The sequence below is a fragment of the Martes martes genome, assembly GCF_963455335.1.
Source record: "Martes martes genome assembly, chromosome: 6".
NCBI lineage: Eukaryota > Metazoa > Chordata > Mammalia > Carnivora > Mustelidae > Martes > Martes martes.
In genome coordinates this window covers 134502637-134529823 of record NC_137893.1, presented here as the reverse complement: position 1 = coordinate 134529823, position 27187 = coordinate 134502637, and the positions used below count along the sequence as shown (strand labels likewise).

Below are 27187 nucleotides of genomic sequence, written 5' to 3'. Positions count from 1 at the left end.
CTATCCATATTCATTCAATCCTGACGTGACATGTTTCCAGAATCTTCCTTCTTCTCCCCATTACCATCATGCCTGTCCTTTTGGCCCTCCCAACTCAACCTAGACTGAATTTTTAAGTGTGGCTTTTTAAAAAAAAGATTTATTTATTTATTTGAGGGTGGGGAACAAAGGAAAGGGAGAGAGAGAACCTCAAGCAGACTCCACGCCCAGTGCAGAGCCTGATGCAAGGCTTAGTCTCACAACCCTGAGATCACAATCTGAGCCAAAATCAAGTGTTGGATGCCCAACGAACTGCGCCACCCAGATGCTAAGGGGTCTTAGCTTTAGTTATAAAAGAAGACATTAAAAGACCCTCTCATTTACATCGAACGTCACATCACCAATTACATAGTTATTCTGAACATACACTCATTAACTGGAGTTAGGAAGAACATCTTTTGAGGGTCAGGAACTGATCCACTGGACAGACGAGAAAGGAGAGGCTCGAACAGTGATGAAAACTAGATTTTGGACTCAGGTTGGTTGATTTTAAGTCTAGTGTTTTCTATAAAGGTAAATTGTCTCTTGAGAGCAAACCTACAAAGGGAGCTCAAGGTAGATTAATTTTTTTTAAAGGTTTTATTTATTTATTTATTTATTTGACAGACAGAGATCACAAGTAGGCAGAGAGGCAGACAGAGAGAAAGGGGGAAGCAGGTTCCCCATTGAGCAGAAAGCCCAATGCGGGGCTCTATCCCAGGACCCTGAGATCATGACCTGAGCCGAAGGCAGAGGCTTTAACCCACTGAGCCACCCAGGTGCCCCTAGATTAATCTTTATAATGAATAAATAACTGACAAACAGTAGAACGGTCATCATTCATATCTCAGGGGAATGAACAAACAAACAAAAAAAAGGCTTTCTTTTTTTTTCCCCATTTTGCCATAGCTGGCAAACGTTGGCTTGGGGAATTGGCACTTGGGCAGTTCCAGGCAGAAAAATCTCAGGTGTGTGGTGTTGCACAAGCTGCAGGTGTGTAGCAAGCAGAGGCCCGTTTATTCAGGAGAAGTCACACCGGTAAAGCCACATCCCTGTTAAGTCCCTTAATAGGACTGTGGGGACCTGCCAGTTAGGGGAAATGCAAAACTCACAGTGTACCTCAGTTTCAGTTCTGGGATTTCCGGTCAAAGGGCAAACATTGACTCTCCTCCCAAAGACACTCAGGAGAAGAGACTTCCTGGGATTTGGAAAGAAAACTGACGCAGGAAAGTGGGTTCTGGGAATGGGAACAACGTGACAGGGTTAAAGTAGCTGGCTTCTTATTTTGGCCTGAAGAAGACTCTGGGAGTAAAACATGAAAGATAAGAAATATACATAAAATATGTAAGTCAAGATAAGCTGAGGCCTATAATTCAGCTACCTGGTACAAATTCCCACTTACATATGGTTTGTACCTTGAAGAGTCCCCACCCTGGAACTTTCTAGTTCAATCGGCTCACTGGTCACATGGTGCCCTCCTGATGGCTGGGAATGAACGTAGGTCAAGACAGTGGTCCCATCATCAGATTCTGAACTGAAAACTCCTCATCCTTAAACCAGGGTGAAAACGTCTAGAAGTTAAATACAATGAAAAGAAAAGTGCCTATCTTTGGGGATGCTCTGTGGAATTTTTCCTACATACCCAGAAATCTTTCCAACGTGAGTTTTTCTCAGATGGCTCACATTCCAGCAGAAGAAAGAAGGGGCATATATGCTATTTTTTTTAGCCTAAAGGTTTTCTTCCTATTCGAGGTAGGACCTAGGAAGTCCCACAGCAAGCATCACAGTAAGACATTTGGCTGAGGGCCCCTGGGTGGCACAATCTGTTAAGCACCTGACCCTCGACTTCAGCTCAGGTCCTGGTTAGGGGTCGTGGGATCGAGCCCCACATTGGGCTCTGCTCTGAGCGCAGAGTCTGCTTGAGATTCTCTGGGCTCCCTCTCTCTACTCCTCCCGCTTATGCATGCTCTCTCTCGCTCTCTAAAAATAAATAAATAAATCTTTAAGGAAAAAGAAGACATTTGGCTAATGAGAGTTAACATCAGTTTGCTTTGCAAGAGAGGCAGAGATGCGGAAGAGCTTTTATGGGATGGTCTTCCGCCTCCCTTGGACTACTTTTCTGCAGTAGAACCTTATACCATTACATTCACAGAACCTGCTCTGAAAAATTGCAAGCTGGCAATTCCAAAATTAGCCACAGGAGCCCATCGAAAAGGCCGGCATTCACACCGTCTTCTGAAATGTAGCTGCTGCGGCAAGAAAAACCAAAGGCACTATTTCCTGGACAGCCCTGACTGTGGCCGGCTGCATGCCCTAACACTTCCGATGCGTAACCCTGTTTGCTGAACATTCCCACCGGTAAACCTGGGGGGAGGCTGGCCAGGTTTATGTCACAGCGAACAGAAGCACATCCCCAGACGTCCGTATCATCTGTACCCAGCCCCAAAACGGGAGGAAGAGTAGGCGGGGCTATGAATATTGATGCCCAAGTTCAATTATACAGAAACTGTGTAGGCAGACTCAGTTCTCCAAGGGAATTTCTGAAAAGTTAAAATAAGACGAAGGAACGATTTTCTAAGGGCATATAAATAACAGCAAGGCTATCTCTCTCCCGGCTGTCTTTATCTTTGGTCTGCACCCCGTGTCTCTAGGAAACGGTAAAAAGAATTTGTCTAAGGATTAGGAGATAGAAACTAAAGCCAGGGCGTTCATAAACATGCAGTGAGCAGCTTTTAAAAACCCGCCCACTGCAACCTCCTCTCCTCGCCACAACCGCACAGAGAAGGCATTCTGTTTGTGACTCCAAAATGGGACTCCGAACGCACCACAATGCCACCCCATAACTCTTCTCTGCATGCAACCCAATGCTTATTGGGTGCTGCTGAGGAAAGGCAAGGCACCATGTCCCGCAGCCCCAGGAAAGCTCATTGCCTTGAAGAGTCTGCGGTGTAAAATGGTCAGACAATCGGAACAGCAGCAGTGCGAAGAATGCCTGAGAGCAGCATCATACGAAAGACAAACCTAGTGTCCCTAGGGAACGAAGCTTCTGGTTTAGAGGGTCAGCTCGTGATCCTGGGCCGGGTCACACCCACACCTGGACAGGCAGCCACGGGGAAGAGAGCAAAGGTATAGTCCAAGCAAAGTGTGAGAACAAGCAGAGAGGTCACCAGGCACAAAGCACTGCCCGATCTGCAAGGCCCACAGGACACGCTCCTATGGAACTTGCCTGCTGCACCTGACCCAGGGTTGGAGAAGGGTGAAGGGCGGGGTATTGTGAATCCTCCTCCCGACGACTTGGTCCCTTAAAGGCACTGGGGGATGGGTGCGCAGGGGCAAAGAGAGCGGCAGAAGCAAAATAATAAACCTTTTCAGTATTTGCCATCTGTTTTGTACGCACAGACTCACACACAATTTGTGATTTTTTTCTGCAGGCTTTTTGAATCACCAGTGTTTCCACCCTGTTCGATGAGCAACTTTGTCGAGGGCTTGGACTTTTCCCACCTTCCTTCCGCTACGACACAAAACCACCCTCTGTAATTGGATCATGATGTCATAATGATGTTATCATTTTACCAGCAGTGAGGCTGAACATTTCTGTATATCGTGAAGAGAACTGTCTCTTTACTGTGGCTGATAAATCTGGCTGACTGCAAAGGTGATTTCATTCCTATGCAGACATCAAGGAGCCATTCAGAGAGCAGAGTCATCCTGGGAATGAGAAGCAAGTTTTGCTTGTGGGTTGTTTTTTTTTTTTTAAAGATTTATTTATTTTAGAGAGAGAGCATGTGTGCATGCACAAACAGGGGAAGGGGTAGAAAGAAAGAGGGAGAGAACTTCAAGCAGACTCCCACTGAGTAGGGAGCCCCACACAGGGCTCTATCCCAACACCCTGAGATCATGACCTGAGCTGAAATCAAGAGTTGGATGCTGATGAGGTGCAGAAATGTTAAGTGACAACTACACTGGAGTAAGTCAGGCAAAGAGAAGCTGACAGAAGCAGGACAGGGGACACAGAAATGTTTCTTTAAAAAAAAAAACAAAACACTAAGGGGTCTATGGTATGCTGGTCAAAGTGGAGACCAACTAGAGACTAGGTCTGGAAAACGACAGTTTCTGGGCAAACACCCCCTTTCTCTATTAGTGACATGCTCATTCAACATCTATCCTTACAGAACGGAAAACGATTTTGTTCTCCGTGTTAAACAAATAACCACAACGCAAACCCTCGCAAACCTTATTTGACTGAGGGATTTCAGTGTTTTGCTTGTCTCATTGTAAAGCCAAAAGCAACTTCACAACTTTTGTGGGGGCTGTGTGGGAAGCTATGACATGTAGGCATAAGGTAAAAGAAATGAATCCTTGAGAGTGGTCCTTTCAAATCAGATGTTTTCTTGTTTAAATGAACTTCTTGTTTTGAGAAGGGGAGAGAGGGGTGGGTGAAGAGGGAGGAAGGGATGGAGGGGGGAGGGAGAGGGAAGGAGGAGTGGAGGGAAGGGGAGGGAAGGTGAGGGGGAAAGGGAAGGGGGAGGAGAGGGGGAGGGACTATATACCCATGTGATGGGGTAGAAAGAGCACCAGACTCTTGAATCCTTAAGCTCTCTGGCCCTGGTGGACAAATGTCCGAAACTTTCAAGGTCTTATTTTCTTTCTTAAGTCCAATAACAGGGTCAACTTAGATGCTCTGGAAAGTCTGTTCTTATTCTAAGATTCTAAGTTGCATGTAAGTCAAATCTTATTTCATATTCACCCAAGGAGCTCCCTGTTTACCCCAGTTTGATGGTTTCCTAAAGGAGTTACACCTACACTCGGCTTTATTAGATTCTTCAATACGCCGTTAGCATGCCACCTCTCAGAGGAAATGTAAAAGTCCACAATCCTGCTCTCTCCTGTCTTGAAGTACAAAATGACTGAAGTGTAGAGCTCCTTGGCCAGCGTCTCCTTCCCCCTCTGTCTTCTCCTTCCCTAGTGACTGATTGCTAAAGCCTCTTGTATATTTCATAGATCTTGGTGAGTTGGGTCCTCGCCCAACTCGCCAACAGAAGGGGGAAGTGAACTTAATTATCCCATTCCTTCCACCCCACTTATTTCTAAGATCATTCCTGAATACCAAAACCTTTCAAGGAGCAGTTGATGATCATGGAACCAACTGGCCCATTTTACACATCGCACTGGCTATGCGTGAAAAGAAAGACCCAAGCACGGAAGGGAAGGCTCCTAGCCAAACCGAACGTTCCATACCAAGCAACTAAACATGAACTCTTCGTTAGTTAAAATGTCATAGCATTATGACATTTTAATGTCATCTTCCTGAAGAACAGGTTGCGAGAGAAAACTGCATTACAGATTTTTGCAGAAAGGTGTTTTTAGAGCATTTCTGTGTAAGTAACATAGACCATCCATAATTTACTAACATACAGGTCAGGATTTCACTCTGCTCATTTTTGTAAACTCTTCTTCGACATTGAGCTAAGAATTTATTTTCTTGTCTATACCCACTATGAAGGTAGCATGTACACGCTGTTAAACACCTTAGACCAATGCCTTGTCATCCCTGGAAGCTTTGTGGCAAGTTGAAAAGAAACCAAAATATCAGACCACCGCACTCTCATTTCCTAATTGGCCATTCATTTCCCGTCCTTCCCTGCCCCTCTCACACACATGTTAACAGATGCAGTCAGCACCCCGCCCGTATCCCACTGACACTCACTTCCATAATTAGAAGGCTTACAGGGAACACCTGCAACTCTACACAGAGGGCTTTTTTTTTCCTGATTGTAGGAGTAAAGGAGTGATAAGTACTACAGAGGCAATGCTCGCCACCCCCCACCCCCACCAAAGCAGCAATCAACCCATGATGGAGAAGGAGCATGTGAATAAATAAACACCTAGTTTCCGTACCCCCAAATTGGAATAACATGGAGGCTCGCTGCACACAGTGTTAACTGGCTTGATAATGCTCTCTTGATGGCCTTCTGTTCTTCTCCTGTCTTATTTCCCCAAACCTCTGCCAGTGCTTCCTGAGTGTATCTTCCAAATAAGCTACTTACACACAAAATTGTGTCTATCCCTGGGTCAGCTTCTTGGAAGCCCCAAACTAAGATCCAACACATAGTTCCCATAGCCACTAAATGTTCTGAGCTTATAAGATATTGGAGCTGAAAGGCACCTCACAGTCTTTTTTTTTTTTTTTTTTTTGCACCTCACAGTCTTATGACACAATCCTGGCCAGCTTGAACTTCACGTGGAAACACGGGAGATCCAGACAGACTGTCCCCCAGGTCACATCAGCAGTTCATGGCAGAAAGCAGGGTCCCTGAGTCCCCAGGATTCTACACTGTAACACTAAATCTGGTTAGCCACCTAGGACTTTTTTTTTTTTTTTTTTTTAATGAAAACACTACTTTTAGCAGAAGTCAGACATGGGGCTGAAACTAAAGAATAAAGAAAGTCCATACTGGTAGGCTAAGTGTAAGACAACAAAAAATGAAGAGGGTAATCTATTCTGTGATGGTGACAGGAGTTCCCGGAGAAAGGTATTATTGTCGTTGGTCAAAGAGACAAGAATATACAGGAGAATTCTACATAAGAGCTAAGGGAACATTCTCTCCTCTCCAACTCCCAAACTCTCACCATTTAATATTTTGAATGTGTATTTTTTTTTAAAGATTTTATTTATTTATTTGACAGGCAGAGATCACAAGTAGGCAGAGAGGCAGGCAGAGAGAGGGGGCGAAGCAGGCTCCCCGCCGAGCAGAGAGCCTGATGCGGGGCTTGATCCCAGGACCCTGAGATCATGACCCGGGCCAAAGGCAGAGGCCTTAACCCACTGAGCCACCCAGGTGCCCCGTTGAATGTGTATTTTAAAATGCATATATCTATATAGATACAGATACCCTGTATGTAGGATAAGGTCTCCACCTTCGGAAGAAGAACCCCTCCGAGCCCTGAATCCTTAAATAACAAAGTCTCTTTCTCCATATTGTGCTTTCGGTCAGCAGATTCAAGGCTGCCTCATGGCCTTTGGGTTGGTTTTCATCTTCTGTTGTAGTTTAGGGCCTTGACTTTGGCAATTTACAGCTGTTGCTCTAGGAGGTAAACCTAGAGCAAAACAGACACCACAGAACCTTTAAAAAAGATGACACCCGCCTATTTAAAGTGTTTTACGCAGCACGTAGTTGCCTTAAGTGACACTGTAGAAGAGAAAGGATGCCTCAGAACAGTTTTTGAGCAATATAAATATTATTTCACATGTGTGTTTGTTCTCATTTGTCCTAACTTCTGCATTCTTCCGGTGTGAGATCTGAGGACTTGGCATATGAAAGCCAGCCCGCGATTTATCAACTAATAATAATACCATCAAAGGAAAATGATATTCTTCGTGGCACATCAAGTTTTTAACTTATTTTATTCCTCTAACATTTCAAGAGGAGGACATTTTAAAATGGGAGACAAATAATATTTGATTCTAGTCTTGATTTGGGTTATAAAGAAAGAGAAACTTCTGAGTTTAGTTTCAAGGTCAAAACATAGAGAACTACATTTATGCTGAGACTCCTTTCAAACGTGGGTTTCTCCTTTCAAGTCAGGGGTTGGTAGGCTGAATAATGGCCCCCCACAAAGATGTCCACATTCCAGTCCCCCCCCCAAGATGTCATGGTACAGAGTAGAAGGGACTCTGTAGACGTGATGAAATTAAGGCTCTTGAGATAAAGAGATTATCCTGGATTATCCTGATGGGCCCCAGGTAAACGGCAAGGGTCCTTGTAAGAAAGAGAAAAGAGGGTCAGGTCAAAGGAGAAGGAGACGTGATGGTAAAAGCAGAGGTTGGAGTAATCCCATTGCAAAGAAAGAACCGGAAGCCAAGGGGTGTAGGTGGTTTTGAGAGGCAAGAAGATAGATTTTCCCTCAGAGCCTCTAGAAGGAGCCTTCTGACCCCCAGAAAGAAAATATTTGTATGGCTTTAAGCCACTTAGTGTGTGGTGACTTGTTACAGCAGCCACGGGAAATTAACACAAGCGGTGTGAGTGAGTACTTCCACGGGAAATTAACACAAGGGGTGTGCGGGAGTACTTCTGCGGGGCAATCTATCCAGCCGTTGGGCTCCGTGCCATGCACGCTCATTCGCCCAAGCTAAGAAAGGCAGGTTGAGCAGAAAAAGGAAGGCTTAGATCAATCAGACATCTCCTGAGCTCCAATCCCACCTCAGCCACTTGCTGTCGGGGTGCTTCTGGGCAGGTGACTTCCCCTCCCTGAGCTGTACATGTCTCATAGGTCAAGCAGGGCTTGTCCGTATTTCAGATCCAATAGAACTGCAGCTCTATTGCGACAGCAATAAGCCATCCAGATAGTACCAGTAGGCTGTGGTGGGATTTAAATGAATGACACACATAATGTGTCTATACAGTGTTTTTGTCATACCGTAGCCGCTCAGTCGAGGTCGGTTCTCTTCCCCTCACCTGAGCCTTACATAGCAGGGGTTGTGGGTTGGGTATGTTCCCTTCTTTCTAAAATGCAGGTGCAGGAATCTGGATCACCCATACCTTCTTGCCTCGATGGGGAGAGCCTCAAAACCTCCCTCCTTAGCAGGGGTTAGAAGATGCCTTTTCTTTTTTTTTTTTTTTTATCCTGGTGGCTCTATTGAGACATAATTTACATGCCGTCACATTCACCCATCTTCAGTGGACATGTCAATAAACTTCAGCATATTTGCAGAGTTGGACAACCCTCACTGCAATCAAATTTTTGAACATTTCCAACATCTGAAAAAGGAGACTGGTGCCGTGACTCCTAATTCTCACCCTAGCCCCTATGCAACCATGAATCAATGTTCCGCCTCTAAAGATCTGTCTTTTCTGGCCACTTACTATAAACATACGATATAACCAAGCTGTTTTGCTGGCCCATTTTTACTTCTCCAGGCTCACACCTTACCTGTCTCCCATTCCCCAACCTGCTATGACAGCAGCACAGAATTATTTTCAGTTCTCTGAGTTTTCACAGTTTATACCTCCCTGCCTCCAACTCTACCAATACACACGCCCCTCTGCCTGAATGAACAACATCCATACATCCTTCAGGGCTCAAGGGAGACACTGCGCTTTTCTGGAAGTCTCGGACAGGTGCCTCTGTGCCGCAATTTCTTTTTCTTTTTAAAAATTTATTTGTTTATTTGACAGAGAGATCACAAGTAGGCAGAGAGGCAGGCAGGGGGCGGGGGCGGGGAAGCAAGCTCCCCACTGAGCAGAAAGCCCAATGTGGGGCTCGATTCCAGGACCCTGGGATCACGACCTGAGCCAAAGGCAGAGGCTTAACCCACTGAGCCATCCAGGTGCCCTCGCGCCGCAATTTCTCAGCTCCTTATTCCAGAGCTCATCATGCTACATAACAGCTGCCTGCTTGTCTGCCTTCCCCACAAACCTGGAGAAAGTGGGACCTATAACCTATCTTATCCATCACTGTATCCTTAGGATCGCGCATGGTACTTAGTGCTATAGATATTTATCAATGGGATGGATTAAAAACGTCCCCGATTTGAACGAGTTCACACTTCTTGTTTGCTACATTCAGGGAAGCTAAACTAAGGCCGATATATCAGACATTATCTGAAGTCATCTGTCACCTGCGTATTACCAGTGGCTATCTGGGGCGAGGGGTGTATGCAAATGTGTTATAGATCAAGAAATATATAGCATTATTTAGCATTTAATTTTCCTCCACTAATTTCTGGACAAAAGAGGGCTCAATGACTTGCATAGCAGTGTCCTACTTAATCTGGGGAATATTTCCACCTGGGGTAGCTTGGGGAGGCTCTTTTGTTCCTAAATCTTTACTGAGTAAGGTTGAACGTTTGTGCAGAAGGTATCTACCGAACTGCAAACAACAACAAACATAAAAAGTACAATTAATTTTAAACCAACAGTTTCTAACACAACCAAATAAGTAAACCCTAATTTAAAAAAAAAAGTCCTTCATTTCTATGATCTTCTCACTGCTTCTTGGACTACATGGAGTATAATTTGCTTTTTTAGCCACAGGTCCAAGGATAGCACTGCCCAACAGAAATATAATGTGACCCACAAATGTAATTTAAAGTATTCTAGTAGTTTTATTTAAAAAGTACAAAGAAACAGGTGAAATTAATTTTTAAAAAATATTTTCTTTAACCCAAGGGGTGTGTGTGTGTGTGTGTGTGTGTGTGTGTGTGTATAATATACATATAATATCAAAGGTATTAGTGAACATGTAAACAATATAAAAATTGTAAATGAGATGTTCTCTGTTCTTTCTCTTTCTGCTAAGTCTTCAAAATTCACTGTATTTTCAACACATTGCAATTTGGAATAGGCACATTTCAAGTGTCAATTGGCCACGTGTGGCTGGTGGGCGCCATGTTGGACAGTGCAGCCATAGAACGTCCATCCCTGGAACTAACTCTCATCCCAACAGAAAGCACAAGAGAAGGTTACTGGTTGATTCTCAGCTCTCAGTGTGCATGTAAATCACCTCGTGGATATTTAAGTGATGTTACCATTCCTACGTCCCACCTCTGGAGATTTTAATAGATCTGTGACAAATCCTGGAATCAATATTTTGAAACTGGTTTTCTCCCAGTTTATTCAAATAAGAACTATCAGAGGAACTGGCCTAGGTTCCTTACATTTGTCTTATTGCGGGCATTCTGTACCAGTTTTGGCATCCATTTCTGTCTGGATAATCTACTGGGCTTTTCGAATTCCCATCTACTTGGGCTACCTTTTGGTGCTTGCCTGACTTCCTCAATGGATCTAACCTTTCAGCTCTGAGGATGACCTTCTAATTCTTACATAATGCAGTTCTTACCACTTTTCTTGCCTTAATTCTTGGTATTGTTTCTGCCTGGTTCTGTGTCTGCCCATCCTCCATTATTATTTGTGTTGTTTTTAATTTTTATCACAATTTTCTTTTCTTTTGCTGTGGCCCATTCCTTATTGAATAATCATTTATCTTAAGGCATCTGATCAATCACCAAAAGCTGAAAACAACCATTAACTATTAGAATTATAGAGCCTATCCCAGTGATTGCCAAGGATGGGATGTTAGACAGTGTGATGAATTCCAAATGTGGTCCTCCCTTACTTCAACAAGAAAATTTCACTATATAAGTAAACAGACACCCACGAGCTTACTGGCCGTTGTTTCAAAATTCCACATCAACTTCTTTTCCGTCTCAAAAATGGGAAACTGGGTTTATCTGGAAGGGCCTCTGAAGGGAAGTGGGTTTTATTGGTCAGAACTTCCAGCATTAAAGGGAACTGAAATTCAAATGGTACATTTTCAAATCACGACTTTTCAAGAATGTACAAGTTTAAAATCTCCCCTCCTCACTCCTCCTCCTCAACCCCCACCTCCAAAACTCTAGTCTGAGTGGTGAGAGGCCCTGTGACTCCAGAGATGAATATAGATGGACCTGAAGTCCAAGGGGGGCCATCAGCCCCCCCAGGGCATGCAGGGTGTTTCGTACCCTCTTTCCGGCCCCTTCACGCCACACAGGTGTCTTCAGTAATCTGAGTGCCAAAGCCATGACCTTTTGCTTGCCCCAGGCTCCTAGGTGGTTTATTGTAATAGTAGCTGAATGGGCCTGGCTGAGGTTGTCAGAGGGGGACTGGCTTCCAGGGCGACCAGGCTGGGCAGTAAGTTTCTCCTAGGGTGGCCATGGCCAAGACAGTGAGAAAGCCTGAAGGCTAAGTATTGACAAGAATGCAGGTAAATGTAGGGCGCCTGGGTGGCTCAGTGGGTTAAGCCGCTGCCTTCGGCTCAGGTCATGATCTCAGTGTCCTGGGATCGAGTCCCACGTCGGGCTCTCTGCTCAGCAGGGAGCCTGCTTCCCTCTCTCTCTCTCTGCCTGCCTCTCTGTCTACTTGTGATCTCTCTCTGTCAAATAAATAAATAAAATCTTTAAAAAAAAAAAAAAAAAAAGAATGCAGGTAAATGTAGATGGGTAAAGAGGCCAAGAGAAAGATTTCAGGTGTTCCAGGGCTGGGTGAAGACAAAATCAGAGATTAAACCAGCAAAGGGCTTCCTAATGCATTTCCTCCAGCACTGGCTGCTTGTGCTGCTCACCCTGGTATGCCCAAGGATTAACTTAACTCCAAGTATACAGGGGGTGCCCTAAATAGTGTACTGCCCTAAAGAACAAGAAGTCACTCTTCATGACTGTTCCGCCATGTCTGTTGTGATCATTCTACTGATCACCGCTCTACAGTTGAAATTCCCCGAGATACGGTTGAGAAGACCATTGTCACAGTGAGGCTGGTTTTGGTCAGTTTAGATTCATGCCTATGAACAACTCGTGGCATAAAATGGGAAACATTCACATGGCATCCAAAACTTCAATTCTTTACAGCCTGTTGTAATACTACTAGCAAAAAGAAGTGGGGTGCGTGGGATACGAATGGCTTTTTGGTGGATTAAATTAAACTTCCAAAATATGCTGTGCATTTAAGTCTCTTTCTTTGGGATTTAATATTTAAATACTGGATATAGTTATTAGACAAATGGGGTCTGCATTCCTCTGCTAAAATAAATAGTAATATATTCTTTTCTATTTTGCCAGAGTTTTATTATCAGGAATTAGGAGCAAGCTGAAGAAGTAACTGCCACTGTTGGCTAATTGTTGTGGGAAAGAGAAGTTCCACTTCAGGTGGTCTAAAACTGAAATAATTACATCAGGCAGGTATTCTCCAATATTTAGGTGTACGATATTTAATTACGCCAACTGCTGATAGCACATGCAGCTACCTGTAGGTGCTTCTGCGAGTGAGTCATCTAACAAGGTCCACTGGGGTGCAGTTATACGCAGAATGAGATGTTCCACAGAAGTAATATTGTATTTATTTTATACCAGAGACAAGTGGATTGTCACATCTGCTCTTAACATTTTTCAGGCAATTTTTTTCTCTCGATTTGTGTGTGTGTATGTGCGCAGGATTCTGAGTTCTCAACTATGTGTCTAAGTTCTTGAGCATATCAAGCATTTTTTATCTGAGTGTCAATGTTGGTTGTACCCACAGTTATATGTGTAGCTCACATGAAGGAGTAAACAGGGAGAAGCTCGGTGACGAGGGGGAGAATATGTGGTGGGTCGCTAAGTTTTCATAGCCGAATGTCAACTTGGTAGTCAACACTTCTGGAATCCAAAGCATTTGGCTCCTTCCTTTATCAGCAACCTAGAAATAGGCACTTAAGACACTTACTGGAGAAGTCAAGTATGAGTTCATTGCAATGGAATACTCACTGGGAACTTAGGCAACACATCCGATTTGGAGAGAGGCAGCCTAGGACTTGCCACCACTACTCTCCCAGGTCAGAGCTCCCCCATATTGGATGAACATTAGAAACGCCTGGGGTGCTTTAAAAATACCGATGTCCACGCTCCACCCAGAATATTCGATTTAGAATCTATTCAAGGTTTCCCAGGGCCATGAGCCACCATTCTAGAACCTCGCTTCTCCGAGTGTGGTTTATGGTCCAACAACAGGAGCGTCCCTGCCCAGACTATGAGAAATGAAGTACCAGGAGCCCAGCTCCACCCATACCCGCTGAACCAAAATCTGCCTACTGGCAAGATTCCCAGGTGATTCCAATACATTGGGAAGTTTATGAACTGCTTTTTAAAAATAGAAGGTTCTACAAGCTCTTTGTTTGTATTGTCAGATCATCAAAAAGCAGTGCACCCACAGAACTCTCTGGTGAAATGCCCTTGATGAACTCTAGTTTCATGGTTTGCCTGAAGATCAGTATAGCCCGTTAGTGTGTATTACATAATTCTCATGAAGGACGGTCTCCTATTACATACCCAGTATTCCTCATACAGGATCCATGCAATAAAAGTCCGTTAACATTTCAATGACACCTGTCATTTCCTGTCACCAGATGAATTTAGTTACTTTTATGTAATTTTAAAGCCTACAGTCTAATTCATGAAGGTCTCTAAAGATGATAAGGGTTTTATATACGTTGGGTTGGCAGTACTATTTCATCAACTAAATCTCTGTGGAGGCCAGATTTACACAATGCTTCCAAGAATTATGTAAACTACTTCATTTCTTTGGTCATGAATAATGGTCCACAGGAATTTCGAGACGGCATCCTTGCGAAATCATTGAAACATATCCCCAGGTGACCATTAGTAGATGCATCTGGAATGGTTCTTCACTTCTACCTGTGCTTTTGTACCTACCTCCCTGCCACTCAACTGCAGGCCAGGGGTAAGAACTGGGAAGGGTCTAGAATAGTGGTTTTCCACGTGGGGTCCTGGGACCAGCAGACCTTGTTAGAAATACAGGCTCTCAGGTCACCCCCAGGCCTACAGAATCAGAAAATCTAGGGATGAGGGCTCCATGATTCTGATGTACATGGACACAGATGTGAGGTGGGCTCAGAGAATTTTCATTTCTAACAATTTCCCAGGTGAAGCCGATGGGGAGACTTACTTTAAAAACCCCCCAATAAAGAGCAACGAGAAAGAAAGCGACATAAATATTACTTTGTGTAAAAGCAATTTTAAGAGGCTTCACTTTTGACAATTTTAGTTCATTTAATTAAAAAAACTAAAAAAGAAAAAGAAAAAAATTTATTTTTCCTATTCCTGAAGTCACTGGCCCCTTTGAAGCTACTGTTTTCTAAGCTCCATGATGAAATTCTACCTTAGGTTTTTAAGGGTTACAATACTAGCAAGATTTGAGCAGAGAAGTTATCTCTTGACTTATCACTTAGCAAACCGAATGTAGGGAAAGGATGTGAAAGTGCAAGAATGGGAACGAGTTTGAGCGGAAATCATGGATGCCAGTGGTCACCTGCCCCTTGGGTTATTTTCCCTGAAGGCTTTCTGTAATTCCAGTGAGTGGAGACAGACACACAGCCCAGATTCCCCCAAAGGCATCCTAAGGTTGGCTCTGCCAGATTTGGAGATCTCAGTTTCCAGGGCTCTGTCTCCACAACCAAATCTAGAACCTCTGCCCATGCATCTGTTAGCTCTTGGCAAAACAGTGCTTCCTGTTTTCAAGACAATGTTTTAAAATGGCTCATAAAAGGTTTCTTGGACATAACTAGTCCTTGCAAAGCAGTATTTTGCTGATTAAACTATAAATGAATCAGAAACACATGGAGTGAATTTCGCTCGGGCTTGGCAAAACACACATTGGACTTGATTCCATCCAGAATATTTGAAAGATGCTTTCGGGTGTTTGTTGAATCAAACCAACATGGCTTCACTTTTCCCAGTTCCCTTTCATGCTGCAGCAATTTAAGAAGAGGACAAAGATTCCTCTGGGTTTGCCTTAGCCTTTGTCCCTGCCTTACCAGACCTCTATACAAATGCAGACTTGATTCACCAACAGTTACTTAGAGCTGAATGAGGACCCAGGAGTGTTAGCAGATGCATTGCCAACTCTCTCTTTTGACTTCAGGATAGTTCAAGAGGTTTCTTTTTAATTTATAAGGGAACGGTTTCATACTTGGGTTATTTCAAAGAATAGACAGTCCCTTGTAGGGGAACTCTTTCCTGCTTGCCTGCAGAGATACAAGCTAACTGCTCTCCCAACCACCGGCATTTGAACTCCGTGGGCAGAGGTGTTTTGATGAAATGCCACTGCTCTGGAGAGCCCCTTTTGTGTGGTCAGAAAGAATGCTCACCTTCTGGACATCTTGGAGGGGCTTTGCAGAAAGAAGCAGGGAGACTAAGATTCTGATGGGAATTTTTTCCCCCTACTATATATCGCTGGTATGTTTCTGAATATAATAAACAGCTCTGGCACTTTTTAGATGAGATTCCCTCTGTATTTGAAAACCATTCCTTCTACAGGCACAGTGCTACTGGGAGTCCTGTGGAAATAACGCTTAATACCTAAGTGTTGGGGGAATATTTAATTTCTCAATATTTCCAGGACATAGACAAATAAATGTCAGGGATATGGATTTGGGAAACCTAGAGATTTCATAGCTTTAAAAAAGTTCAAAGATAATTGATATCTGAGATGAAATGTGAAACAGGGACTGTGTCTTTTATGTCAGGTTATACACATTTAACACACAAATAGCATAATCATGTTTTCCTCTCTTAATGAACACATTTGCCAATAAACGATACGCCTATTAATGTGAAATGCAAAAGTGATTAGGAGAATAATTGTTGCTAAGTAACATGTATTACATTCTTGGAAACCTTGAAATCTTCAAACGTTTTTATGAAACATGACAAACTAACACAATGTTACATGTTCAATTCCTGCAACTGTTAAATAATTTTTTTTTGAGAGAGAGCTAGCGAGTTGAGCCCACACTTGAGGGTGGGGAGGAGAAGGAAAGAGAATCTTTTTTTTTTTTTTTTAAGATTTTATGTATTTATTTGTCAGAAAGAAAGAGAGAGAGAGAGAGAGAGAGCACAAGCAGGTGGAGAAGCAGGCTTCCTGCTGAGCAAGGATTCCCGACGCGGGGCTCGATCCCAGGACCCCAGGATCATGACCCAAGCCGAAGGCAGACACTTAACCGACTAAGCCACCCAAGTGTCCCACAGAGAGAGAATTAAGAGCAGGTTCCATGTCCTGCATAGACCCCGGTGTGGGACTCCCACCTCACAACCCTGAGATCATGACCTGAGCCAAAATCAAGAGTCAGATGCTTAACCAACTGAGCTACCCAGGCATCCCAGCTATTAAATAATTTTAGTTATCCTTTTGTACCATCAAGAAAGAAAAAAGGAAGAAAAGAGAAGAAACCTAAATGTTAGGAGAGAAAACAACATTCCTGTGGGACAGAAGAATTTGAACAAAAACACGAAAACATGTGGTGAAAAGAGAAAACATTGGAAAAAATACAATTAAAAACAAGAAACTCGAGAACAGGACAGGGTATCACTACATTAATGCCTCTCCAAGATCTCAAACTCCCAAATATCTCCCTGTTATTACCACCTGCAGGGTCACTCTGCCTGGGTTTGAGTTTCTTGTTTTGTGTATAAGCAAGGTGCCCATAATCCAGTTATTTTAATTTCTTTGAGCCTCACTCTCCTCATCTGCAAAATGGGCATCTGAGTCACTGTCTTGTAAGGATGCAATGAGATTGCTCGGGTAGAGCCTCTCCGTAGCACCTGGGATATATGAGAACTCAGAAGATAACGACTGGCATTTCTGTTCTCAAAGCCCAGTCCTTAAGCATTGCTGCACCTGCCGCTTACCCTTTCTGCAACCTTCCGGCCAACAGTCCGCCCCTTCCTCCTGACTTCAGAGTCCTCCTAGACCCCTGCTCCTCTTTGCCTTCCATGTGCAATCAGTGGCTGTTGATTATATTTCCTAAGCCACTTGCAATTTACCTCCTCTCCTCCATTCCTTATTTTTATCGCTATCCCTTGATCCAGACCCTTGTTATGTCATTACAAACGTATGTCATTACCTGATGACGTGCCATTCTGGCATACCGGGTTTATGCCCACTGTTTGGCTTCAGGCAAGGTCCTCATCTCTTCTAGCCTTAGCTTACTCCTCTGTGGAAAGGAGAGTGCTATAGGATTCTCAGCACCCAAGTAGCCCTCTTCAATAACGTCATTGTGAACACTGAACCAGTGAACACGGAACCATTGCTCCTCAGGGAAACAGAAGCTAAGGTTTCACAATGTTTCCACCAACTGATCAATTTGTACTTTGTCTTAAGTGTGTGTCTGTTTAAAGACATCTTATTTAGTATATATTATTGATTCATTAACCTTGAAGTTGGCCAACAGCACTCTAACTCATTCCTGAACAAAACTTATCTAACGTATTTTCTCCGTAAGCACGCCACAGCCTTCTTGTGCTTAAGAGCACAAGACAACACTTCAGCACTACACTTGGGGACCATTTTATTTTATTTTATTTTATTTTATTTTATTTTTTTAAGATTTTATTTATTCATTTGACAGACAGAGATCACAAGTAGGCAGAGAGGCAGACAGAGAGAGAGGAGAAAGCAGGCTCTCCACGGAGCAGAGAGCCCGATGCGGGGCTCGATCCCAGGACCCTGGGATCATGACCTGAGCCGAAGGCAGAGGCTTCAACCCACTGAGCCACCCAGGCGCCCCTTGGGGACCATTTTAAATAGCAAAGTCACCAACAAAAAGCAAAAAAAAAAAAAAAAAAAAAAAAGTGGAAAAATGTTAGACTAAATTGACCATGAAAACATGAGTTTACAGTATGAGCCAAAAGAAGATGGCAGAGCACAGCCCTCTGATTTCAGGTGGGAATGTGCGTGTGGTGCAAAATCTTTTGCTGCTCTGAACATGTCCAGGAATGACTGTGAAAGTATCATGAGTATTGATCTTGGGGCTACAAATAAACTTTTGTGACTAAGCAAAATTGCAAATATAGAACCCATGAATAATGAAGACCGAGTCTATTTGTAACTACCTCCCAGGTCTCCTGGGTGGGTGAAAGCTATCATCTAAGGGAAATGCTCTACAATTACTAGGCACTCAGCAAGTGAGAGCTAGTTATTGTTAGTATTATTATCATTATTACTGAATTATTGACCATTGCTTGGTTCTGCCTCCTGCAATAACATTGTAACTGATTTCACACTCATCATCTCTCTCCATTCACCCCATCCTACACATACTTTTAAGTTCCTACCATGTCCTTCTCTGCTTGATATTCAAGTTCTTTCCAATATATGTACATCTGGCTTCTTTTCACCTGCTCCTCCCACAAACTGGCCTGCTCACCTGCCTCATGGATGGTTTTGTTTCCTGCTTACTCCCGCTCCTCCCACTCCGTGATGAAATATACCTAGTCATCCCTCGAGACCTTTGTTAAAAACATTCCTAAAGCCCTCCCTGGCTGGAATTAATATCTCCTGTTTTTCAACTTCAATAATATTTTTTTTCTGTTCTCATGAAGCTGTCATTTTCTGTATCTTCACAAAACTTTCATGTACATGTTGTTTTCTCTAAATAAGGCAGATCTGATTCATCTTTCCTTCCCCTGCAAAATTGTTTGCACAACACTTTGTTCTTAGTTCAGTAGACAGTAAGGGCTTACTGATTAAATACAACAATAACAACAACAACAACAACAACAACCCCAAGGTAGTGATTTTTTTTTTTTTTTGCTTTATATTAAAAAAAAAACATATTTTTACTTGGGAAGTTGTACATGTTTGTTCATGTTAATGGAAGTTGTACATGTTAAGTTTGTTCAAACCAACTTAAATAAGAGTTCCTAATTTATATTCTTAATTTATCTGAAAGCCAAAGGGAACCAGTATTCTTTTTCTTGAAGTCTGATGGCGTGTTCCTGACTGTGCGTTCTTAAACCTTTTCAGGCTCCAGGTCCTTTTTCGGGCAAGTCACAAACCTTCAAGTCAGTGCTAAGTAATTCAGGCTCTGACATATTTTAAATTGCATCATAGTTCCAACAGCCTCTTTCTAATAACCCACACAAGAGCACCTGATACTTGGAGAGAACATTGCATCTGAACAGCTTGAAGGTTGAGCAAACTAATTTAGTGCATAACGCATTCCTTCCCCTGCCTTTGAAATGGATCCTGGTAGAAGGGGAGAATTGTGCACCAAGAATGGAGTGTGTTTTTTGTGCTCAGACAGCATGGGGAGCTGGCTCAGAAGGTATGATCATGATGCTCGGGGAACCAGTTCTTTCCCCTTGGGCATGGAGGCATACCTTATTTTTTTTTTTCAAGATTTTATTTATTTATGTGACACAAAGAGCACAAGCAGGCAGAGCAGCAGGGAGAGAGAGAAGGAGGCTCCCCACTGAGCAGAGAGCCAGACATGGTGCTTGATCCCAGGACCCTGGGATCATGACCTGAACCGAAGACAGACACCTAATTGGCTCAGCCACCCACGTCCCACTGAGGTATACCTTGTTTTTAATGCAAAAGGACATTACAGAGTGTTTTACAAGTTACTAAATATGTGCTTCTTTGTTCCTTCTAATAGAATTTTTCACCACCACCAGATTTTTTTTTTAAAGATTATTTGTTTATTTATTTGACAGAGAAAGATCACAAGTAGGCAGAGAGACAGGCAGGGGGTGGGGGGGAAGCAGGCTCCCCACAGAGCAGAGAGCCACCCAGGCACCCCTCTACCAGTTGTTTTATAAAGAAAATCAAGGTAAGGGGTGCCTGGGTGGCTCAGTGGGTTAAAGCCTCTGCCTTCGTTCGGCTCATGTCATGATCCCAGGGTCCTGGGATCGAGCCCCGCATCGGGCTCTCTGCTCTGTGGGGACCCTGCTTCCCCCCCACCCCCTGCCTGCCTCTCTGCCTACTTGTGATCTGTCAAGTAAATAAATAAATAAATGAATCGTTAAAAAAAAAAAAAAAAAAGAAAATCAAGGTAAGCCTTGCTTGCACGATCTCCTCATGTCTCCTGTTTGGATCTGACTGGGATGTGCCCTACCTCAGTGTGCAGATGGTCCCCTAACGGTGTGGCTATGAGTGATAAGAGGCCACAGGAAGGCAGCGAGCATGCTCACTCATGTACAAACACCTGCGAATCACCAGCTTCCCCTTTCCAGCCTTTTCAGGCCTGTGAAGGGAGAAGAGGCATCCGTTCCCCAGTGCTTCTCATATTTGTGGGGACACCTCAGCCATGAGCTGGACCCCATATCTATTTCTCTGAAATCAAAGGCCTGACATTCAGAAAGAAAGTCATGTGCAAATGTCACTCACAACACACCTTCCTCTCTACTCACAAATTCTGTTTCGGGAATGAATACATGTGCGTGTGGGCATGCATATACGTGTGCAAGTGTGTGTATTTCTGGCAACCATGTCACTGAACATCACTGTTCACACTGCTGTGAACCGAATGAAGAAATGGGGAAAAGTGTGGGTGATCACACTGAACACGGCAGGACCCTGGCTGGAAGGATCAATCCTCGACTTCCTTGAAGAGACAGAATACTCAAAGGAAGTGGGAAATGAGCCAGTGAAATACCACAATCCTTTGGACCTCGGAGGAGCATCTGATTCCGAACCATGTGAAATCCATTCTTCAAGAACAGCTGTCACCACGGAGACGCAACTGTGACAGGGACTAGTCTGCTAGTTCTTTGACAGAACACCTGGGAGGAAGTCAGAAATGGGTCTACCAGACCACTTTCTGTGATGTCTCTCCACGGCAATCTGGAGATTTCATTGTTCCTTTATGGAGATACCATTTTCCTTTAGGGACCTGCTAAATTTCTAAAACAAGAACATACCTTTTAATGAGCTTTCTTAATTGGCAGATGTTATGGGCTGAATTGTGTCCCCCTCCCTCCAATCCATATGGTGAAGCCCTAACCCCCTCAGTACCTCAGAATGGGACTGTATTTGGAGATTGAGCCTATAGGGAGGTGAACAAAGGTAAATGAGGTCATATGTGTACAGCCCAAATCCCACTGGACTGGTGTCCTTATCAGAAGAGGAAGAGACCCCAGGGATGTGCGTACACAGGGGTTGAACACACATGTGAGGACACAGAGAGAAGGCGGCCATCTTCAAGCCAAGGAGAGAGGGTTCAGGAGAAACTCAGAGAAACAACTCTGCCAACACCATGACCTTGGACTTCTGGCCTCCAGAGCAATCAGAAAATAGGTTTCTGCTGTTTAGGCCGCTTAGTTTGAGGTATTGTGTTATGACTGCTCTAGCAAACTAATATATAGTAGTTATTGGTTATTCATTAGCTATAGATTATCCAAAGTGATTTTCTTCTGTATTACTAGGAAGAAAATCCTGTTTCGTTTTTAAGATTTATTTATTATTTTAGGGAGACTCTGAGAGAGCAGGTCTCAGTGAGAGAAAATCTTAAGCAGACTGCACACCGAATTCACAGCCCACCCGACGTGGGGCTCAATTGCACAGTCCTGAGATCATGACCTGAGCTGAAATCAGGAGTTGGATGCTTAACTGACTGAGCCACCCAGGTACCCCGAAAATCCCATTTTTTAGTAATACACACATTCTTCCTCTGTCACTCCCCCTCTTGTGTTCCTTCTCTCGCTGTGTCTCTCTCTGTCAAATAATAAATAAAATCTTAAAAAAAAAAAACAACCAAAAAACTCACTGACAGGCCCAACTAAAGTTCAAGGTTTCAACAGTGTTGAAGGAATATTCTAAGGTTCTGGTCAATCTCCCCAGTCTTGACACAGTCTCTCATTTGTGTCTCTCAGTAACCCTTGGAGGAGGGTAGGGACTACTGTTCCCATTTTATCAGTGAGGAGTGACTGACTCCTGCTACAGGGCTGACTCAGAGAGCTACAGGGCTCTCTGTGGTTTCTCCCACATTCTGCTCCTTTATCTTTTTCCTCCGCATTATCATATTTCCAACTTTGGAGCATTTTTACATTTCAAAATTTGCTTCTTTATTTTTGAATCTTGTGACGTATATGTAATTCTACTGGATTTTGCTTCTGTTTCTCTTCATTTTAGGCTTCTGTTGTGGAGCATTTCTTTTCTTTTTCAGATTTTATTTATTTATTTGACAGAGAGAGAGCGAGAGAGCACAAGCAGGCAGAGCAGCAGAAGGAGAGGGAGAAGCAGGCTCCCCACTGAGCAGGGAGCCCGATGTGGGGCATGATCCCAGGACTCTGGGATCATGATCTGAGCCCAAGGCAATTGTTCAACTAACTGAGCCACCCAGGCACCCCTGTTGTGGTGCATTTCTTAAAAGAAGACACTCTATACCATTCTTCACTGTGCCCTTGTGTGTGTGTGTGTGTTGGGAGGGGGTGATTTTTATTCGGTTAGTTTTCTTGAGAAGGCCAGGCTCTTCCTGGATCACCTTTTATGAAATCCCTCTCTTAGCACGCTCCTATAGCTATGGGTGCTGAATTCTACAGGACGCAGAATACCCATGGAATGCAAAACTCAAGGCCTTTTGACATCTTTCTCCTTTAGATTAATTATATGGCTGTTTTTGAACTTTATAGCATATGATCAGAAGTTTGTTTGATGGGAGGCATTAAATCCCCATGTTAGGAAACTGCGAGAGTAATACAGAGGTGAGCCCGTAGGGGGCTACATAAGGGTAGCAGATTTCATGCTGTCCCCACTAGGACAGTCACCCAATCTGCATGAGCTGATCACATGGACAGACCACCTGTAGGGTGTCTGAGTCCAGCAATTTAGGAAAAAACCAAGCAGAGCCACAACTACTAGCACGCTGAAGCAGGGAAAACCAAGTCTGCCACACAAAACGCCACGGACAGGAAGGTATTTGAGGCTCTCTAGAGACAAGGGTTTCTTTGCCTTTGTTGCCCCCACACCGGCGTGGTCCCCAGTGAGATCATCAAGGGCAGTGTGACCTAGCCGGAAGGGCACAGCGAGTCTGGAGACCAGTATTCCTGCCCCCCATGCAGCCACTGATGTCCCACGTGGCTTACACCAGTGCAATATTCTTCTGTGGGAAGCGTGGGGCAATGATGCCTCATCACCCAGAGGAACACGCATGCTAATAACTTTATTCCAGAACATTCTGAGGATCCCGGATGCTGTTCTAAAGTTGCATAACATTACTCCTTACTCTCCGGGATAGTAAAAGGAAAAAAAAAATGGCCCCATTTTCAACTATTTTGTGGTCACTAAATAGCACAAATCATCATAACAATAGCAGCTACTGTTTATGAGATGCTGTTTATGCCAGAATTGTATTATGAGCTGTTCTACTAATACATCATTTTATTCACTTCCCAGACAACCGACGAGGTAAGTACCGTTACGATTCAATTTTACAGATGAAAAACCAGGCTGAGAAAGGTCAAGAGGTTTACCCAACGTCACTGATTTAATAGGTGGGAGAACAGGAACGCAAACCCAAGTCAGCCTGAACACAAAAGAGTTACGCTTTTGAACAAAGTATCCACATTTCCCCAAGGACTGAACAAAGTATCCACATTTCCCCAAGGACTGGATTTTCACAAAAGCCTCCCTATCTCCCATCTTCTGACCCGCTGTCCCATGAACTATTGAACCGTCCCAGAAATGGACCTCCAAACGTGGTATCTTGTATCCCAACTGCATTTCCCAGACTGTGCCTCACCCTGAAAGTAACACAAAAATCCTCTGTGAAACCACCAGTCCTGTTTCTTGGGGGTGGAAAATGTGGGTACCACAATTTACGCAGGTCGCGACACCTTAGTGAGTTGGAGTGTAAGGCAATGCACCCGAAGGTAAAACGAGTCAGAGCATCCCATTGTTTTCGGTGGTCTGAAAGGCCCTGACAGATCTTATGGTGTCTGGAGGTCCTTATCAATCTCACTCCTCATTATCTTATTGAAGTGCAGAAATGCAGGTTTTCCATCCGCCTCAACGGTGGGAGATCTGGATAAAAGGAACTCACTGGGCTGACATTCATTATGGAAGCAGTGCTTTCTCAGGGGACTGGTGTGACCTGCAGAGGGGGGATCCGTGAGCTGTCCTCTTATATTATGAATATTTATAATACTATGCTATCTATATTCCAAGCGTGGGCTTTAATTAGAAACCTCACGATGTTATGCCTTTTGGCTCTGTTGTCATCGTTTGGTTGTGTCTGTTGAACACCAGAAGAGATGGCGGTGAGAGGGCCACAGGAGAGAGAGGTCTCTGGAAAGTTCATGACCAACAAAATCTTTTCTGTTTCCAAAGGGGGTCCGTGGTCTCGAGGATTTAAGAACCACTGAGTCAAGTTCATTTTTACGGTGAAATCCACACATCCTTTCACAGTGATCCCTGTACCACTCAAAAGAATTGTTTCTATCAGGCACATTTGGTTCGCACAATTTGCCAAAAACTGGGAGTCAGGTGGGGAAGGGGTGAGGGGCAGCAGAAAACTTGAATATCCCTCCTTAGACCTTTTTCACAGCACATTTTCCCTTTGGTTCTAACATCACCATATTTTGTTTAGAGCACCTCAGTGTGGCCAAAAAGGAATAGCAATTAGAAAGGGACTCTTGGAAACTAATGTCTTGCCTATTTCCCGAGGTTTCCAGGAGTCAGTGAGAAAAAGAATCCGTTGTAGTTTTCTTATTCGTGCCCAGTGAGCTGTTATCAGTTGCCATATTGATTTTTATCGTCATGCCTCAAGCCTCAAAATGCCACAGCCCGCTGTGGGATCTCACTAAATCGGTATTTATCCTTCTATTTCCCCGATTGGCTTTCTCTTTGATCAGCCACAACTTTTCCCTGCGCCCACCTCCCCCGCAAATAACAACTGCTGACCCGATTTTCCCTTTCCTGTCTCTTTAAGTCAGAAACTTCCTGAGGTTCCAAAGTGCTGCCTGCCTCAGCGAAGTCCAGGGCAAGCCTTCACTGCAGTGAGATTTGCAAGTGAATCCCCTGATCTGAAAAACATTGCTTGCTAGCCAGTTTCCCAACACGTCCTCTGACTCCCAGGCATCCGCCTCCCATACACCAGTGGGCTCCAAGACATCCCAAGAACCGGGTCCACAGACTGAAAAACCGGATCAATTCATCCTGGCAGCTCCAAAAGGCAAAAATTCCTTTAACCCAATCAAACATAAAACCGATACAAAATCCAAATAACGAATGCACGGAAAGCAATAAACTTATTTAAAACGCAAATGCCTACCTTACAGATTTCCCAAGGCTCTGTGCTCCCACAAGTATCCTCCCCTCTGGGTCTGTTTTCTGGCTTTCTAATAGCGGTGCGGTCTTAGACTGAGCCCCACTCTCAAGGGTCAGGCTCTGAAATACACATGCTGCACACACCCAATCAGCCCTTCGGTGCCAGGCAGCCCCTTCGCCTTCCTTCCCGGCCCCGGGCCAGCCCGTGCCAAGTCCCTGACTGCTGACCAACTCCTCCGTAGGACGGAATGGGGGAGGGAAGGGAGCCCACAGGAGCCGGGGACGGATTCCACTCACCGTGGATGGGCTGGCCTCCCATCTGGGCGGGAAGGATCCACCTTACCCCTTTGCTAACCTTAAAACCCCTCCACAGATGGTTTCTCTGGCCTCGTTCAGATCCCAGAACGAGTTGGCAGATTCCTGCTGGTGCTCCCAGACCACCGAGGGGGCAGCAGCCCTGGGTAGGCAGGACGCGGATGCCTCTTACCTTCACAGAGCCCCAGTTCTTAAAAGCCTGGCTGGAGTCTCCTAGGAGTCATGCGTTTTCCTTGACATTGGAGGCAACCAATTCCAGAAGCAGGGAACATTTTGAAATGAAACAGAAAGTAACCTGGTGATCCAGCCGGACCCCCGACCTGCACTTGGCCTTGTGAGCTAGAGTCTCCAGATCCAGCCAACCTCCCCCACCCCCACCCCAGCTGTTTCAGCTTGGAGGGAATTCAGAGAAAACTGCAGCTTGGAAGTCTGGAACTCACAGCCTGGGCTTTTTGTTTTTTATTTTTTAAAGTATTTGTTGAGCTTTTTAACATGCAGTTTGTCTCCTTCTGCAGGGAGTTACTCAGTGAGCCTGTCACCTGACTCATAGCCGCTCCATTATATAATTCAAACTGTGCCTTTTGAGTTCTGATCAGGAAACCACACTCCCCTCCCGTCCCCCAACCCTCCTCCCCCTCCCCCTGCACTGAAGGGGGAAGGCAGAGAGGGAGAAGCTGCAAACACCACTGACAAGTAACCTTTTTTAAAACTTCAGTTGGGGGAGAGGCGTGCTACAGCTTCATAGTGCATTTTGATTTCCCTTTGGTTTGATTCTTGGGTAGAGGACCTGCTAAATGCTAATGCTGAGTTAGCAGAGATTTCTGAACATGTAACATCTCAAGATGTAACTGTAGCACTTTCCTTGATCTTCTTTTAGGGTGGTACAGATGTGATGTATTCCTGAACCAGTTTTCAAATGATAGAGTGCATAGATTTAGAACACCTGTGCAAATGATCTCTAAAATCTGGAGCGTTCACTACTTTCACCACACATCTAAGTTCCCTGAAATGCCAAAGGGGTAAATTGGGTTTAGGGGGTCTTTAGCCAAACCCCTTCCCACACCTGACCGTGATCCTCATAAACCTTCCCCCAGCCTCCCGGAAGAAGCATAACATCCAACTGAAAGCCACAGGCTTGCTACGCAAACACCTCTTAAAAGCCAATTCCCCCAGGCTCTACTTTCTACCAGATTGAAATCCTTAAGGCAAATCTCTGGATATTTTGAAGCCAGCACTGTCCTGGATGAAGGTGATAAGAATCATCTCAGTCTATCCCAATTTCC

The 27187-nt window shown here is 44.2% G+C and overlaps 1 protein-coding gene across 4 annotated transcripts in view; it reads right to left on the bottom strand.

Moving 5' to 3' along the window:
* Positions 1 to 26265, bottom strand: part of PHACTR1 (phosphatase and actin regulator 1) — a 305573-nt gene extending 279308 nt beyond the window's left edge. Inside the window, exon 1 of one of the 4 annotated variants that reach the window (XM_080807028.1) lies at positions 26077 to 26265. The gene's annotated coding sequence lies outside the window, so the exon portion shown is untranslated. Of the gene's footprint in view, positions 1 to 25593; positions 25835 to 26076 lie in introns of those variants that run through there. The other 3 variants (XM_080807025.1, XM_080807027.1, XM_080807026.1) reach the window with 3 other exon arrangements.
* Positions 26266 to 27187: the final 922 nt, after the last annotated feature.